General features: G+C 39.3%; 1 protein-coding gene across 1 annotated transcript in view; it reads right to left on the bottom strand.

Annotated features, from left to right (window-relative positions):
• The window catches only part of nudt8 (nudix (nucleoside diphosphate linked moiety X)-type motif 8), a 6,913-nt gene extending 3,984 nt beyond the window's left edge, over nucleotides 1–2,929 (bottom strand). The window contains 2 exon segments of the mRNA XM_059018834.1: nucleotides 1–98; nucleotides 2,634–2,929. The exon segment at nucleotides 1–98 is cut by the window's left edge and continues 771 nt beyond it. The gene's annotated coding sequence lies outside the window, so the exon portion shown is untranslated.
• Between the last annotated feature and the right edge of the window lie 381 nt (nucleotides 2,930–3,310).

The following is a 3,310-nucleotide window of genomic DNA, read 5'->3' as shown; positions in this document are numbered from 1 at the left end:
TGGGGTCCTTGGAATAGAGTGGACAGCTTTGGGTCCTTAGAAGCCATGTCCGGCTGCAGGACCGAGAAACAGGCAGTACACGGACAGCCCTGAACATCCTGAAATTCAGAATTCAGAATAATGTTAAAATCCATTCTCTCACCTCTTATTAGCTTTATTAACATGATCACCGGCCCCTCCCTTTAAAGGAGCGCTGACCATCTTTAAAATCCATTCTCTCACCTCTTATTAGTTTTATTAACAGGATCACCGGTCCCTCCCTTTAAAGGAGCGCTGACCAGCTTTAAAATCCATTCTCTCACCTCTTATTAGCTTATTAACATGATCACTGGCCCCTCCCTTTAAAGGAGCGCTGCCCATCTTTAAAATCCATTCTCTCGCCTCTTATTAGCTTTATTAACATGATCACCGGCCCCTCCCTTTAAAGGAGCGCTGACCATCTTTAAAATCCATTCTCTCACCTCTTATTAGCTTTATTAACATGATCACTGACCCCTCCCTTTAAAGGAGCGCTGCCCATCTTTAAAATCCATTCTCTCACCTCTTATTAGCTTTATTAACATGATCACCGGCCCCTCCCTTTAAAGGAGCGCTGACCATCTTTAAAATCCATTCTCTCACCTCTTATTAGCTTTATTAACATGATCACTGACCCCTCCCTTTAAAGGAGCGCTGACCATCTTTAAAATCCATTCTCTCGCCTCTTATTAGCTTTATTAACACGATCACCGGCCCCTCCCTTTAAAGGAGCGCTGACCATCTTTAAAATCCATTCTCTCACCTCTTATTAGCTTTATTAACATGATCACTGACCCCTCCCTTTAAAGGAGCGCTGACCATCTTTAAAATCCATTCTCTCACCTCTTATTAGCTTTATTAACATGATCACCGGCCCCTCCCTTTAAAGGAGCGCTGACCATCTTTAAAATCCATTCTCTCACCTCTTATTAGCTTTATTAACATGATCACCGGCCCCTCCCTTTAAAGGAGCGCTGACCATCTTTCAAATCCATTCTCTCACCTCTTATTAGCTTTATTAACATGATCACCGGCCCCCTCCCTTTAAAGGAGCGCTGACCATCTTTAAAATCCATTCTCTCACCTCTTATTAGCTTTATTAACATGATCACCGGCCCCTCCCTTTAAAGGAGCGCTGACCATCTTTAAAATCCATTCTCTCACCTCTTATTAGCTTTATTAACACGATCACCGGCCCCTCCCTTTAAAGGAGCGCTGACCATCTTTAAAATCCATTCTCTCATCTCTTATTAGCTTTATTAACATGATCACCGGCCACTCCCTTTAAAAGGAGCGCTGACCATCTTTAAAATCCATTCTCTCACCTCTTATTAGCTTTATTAACATAATCACCGGCCCCTCCCTTTAAAGGAGCGCTGACCATCTTTAAAATCCATTCTCTCACCTCTTATTAGCTTTATTAACATGATCACCGGCCCCTCCCTTTAAAGGAGCGCTGACCATCTTTAAAATCCATTCTCTCACCTCTTATTAGCTTTATTAACATGATCACCGGCCCCACCCTTTAAAGGAGCACTGACCATCTTTAAAATCCATTCTCTCACCTCTTATTAGCTTTATTAACATGATCACCGGCCCCTCCCTTTAAAGGAGCGCTGACCATCTTTAAAATCCATTCTCTCACCTCTTATTAGCTTTATTAACAGGATCACCGGCCCCTCCCTTTAAAAGAGCGCTGACCATCTTTAAAATCCATTCTCTCACCTCTTATTAGCTTTATTAACACGATCACTGGCCCCTCCCTTTAAAAGAGCGCTGACCATCTTTAAAATCCATTCTCTCACCTCTTATTAGCTTTATTAACATGATCACCGGTCCCTCCCTTTAAAGGAGCGCTGACCATCTTTAAAATCCATTCTCTCACCTCTTATTAGCTTTATTAACATGATCACCGGCCCCTCCCTTTAAAGGAGCGCTGACCATCTTTAAAATCCATTCTCTCACCTCTTATTAGCTTTATTAACATGATCACCGGCCCCTCCCTTTAAAGGAGTGCTGACCATCTTTAAAATCCATTCTCTCACCTCTTATTAGCTTTATTAACATGATCACTAACCCCTCCCTTTAAAGGAGCGCTGCCCATCTTTAAAATCCATTCTCTCACCTCTTATTAGCTTTATTAACATGATCACCGGCCCCTCCCTTTAAAAAGACACTTAATTTCTGGGGTGATACCGCCATCGTGCGGCAGGATGTGAAAACTACACTTTTTTTTACACATTTCCCTACTAACAAGAAGAAGTAAACACACGGTTAGGAAAAATAACATTTTATTTTTTAAAAAGGACATTGTAATGTCGCACATTACTTATTAGGAAAATAAACACGAACACGACGTGCTTACATTTTAAAACGAGATCGATATTATTATAACATCATGATAATATTATTATAATATTATAATATCATGCTTGCTGTGAAGGACAGAGAGAAGGCCCGTTTAATAAACTCGACTCGACTATATATATTTATTTATATTTCTCTTTGTCAAAACCCAGCGAATTAAAAACGACACACACACGTGCTAGTTGAATTTAAGGGTCTTCGTTGTTTTTTATAACTAAATTCAAAATCGATTTTAAACTCCGACTCACCTCAGAGAGCGACCGACTCTCTGCTGCTGCCACTCGTTAAGATGGCGCCCTGTGCCGCTTCGCCTTGCCCTTAACTTCTCCAAACCCCTTACAGAGATAAGAGGGCAATGTCTTTGCTTTTAAACCGGTTGCATTTCCAAATTTAAAGACAAGTCATTAATAAAAGCAAGCTGTCTCGAATTAAAATGACGCACACGGCCAATCTCCCCTGACACAACATGCCCTTAACTGCAATGGCTATTTCACATCGATTGAATTCCCTGCCCAAACTAAAGATGGCTATTTGCCGTCTGTTTTTTTTTCAAAGCTAACTTTATTTAAAAAAAAAAAAAAAAAGCGTACATAACATTTATTTTGGTTACATACGTTTGGTTAGCGTGTAATTCTGTGAAATAATTCTCTGGTTTCATGTATATATCTATATCTATATCTATCTAAATAAAAATAAAAACGGTATAAAACATTTCAAAAATAAAACTGCCCAATTTTGTTCCGATTTAAAATAAGAGACGGCTGAACTTCACACACACATCGTGATTTTTATTCATCTCATTAATATAAAAAGACAATTATTAATAAATACATACATTTAAAAAAAAAACGGGCGTGTTTCGTTTAACAGTTATATACAGTTTGAGATTTTTCAATTTCGTTTCATTTTAATATTTTGACACCGT

This window comes from Acipenser ruthenus, unplaced genomic scaffold (assembly GCF_902713425.1).
Source record: "Acipenser ruthenus unplaced genomic scaffold, fAciRut3.2 maternal haplotype, whole genome shotgun sequence".
NCBI lineage: Eukaryota > Metazoa > Chordata > Actinopteri > Acipenseriformes > Acipenseridae > Acipenser > Acipenser ruthenus.
Note: the sequence above shows the minus strand (reverse complement) of the source record. Positions and strands in the feature narration are given on the sequence as shown.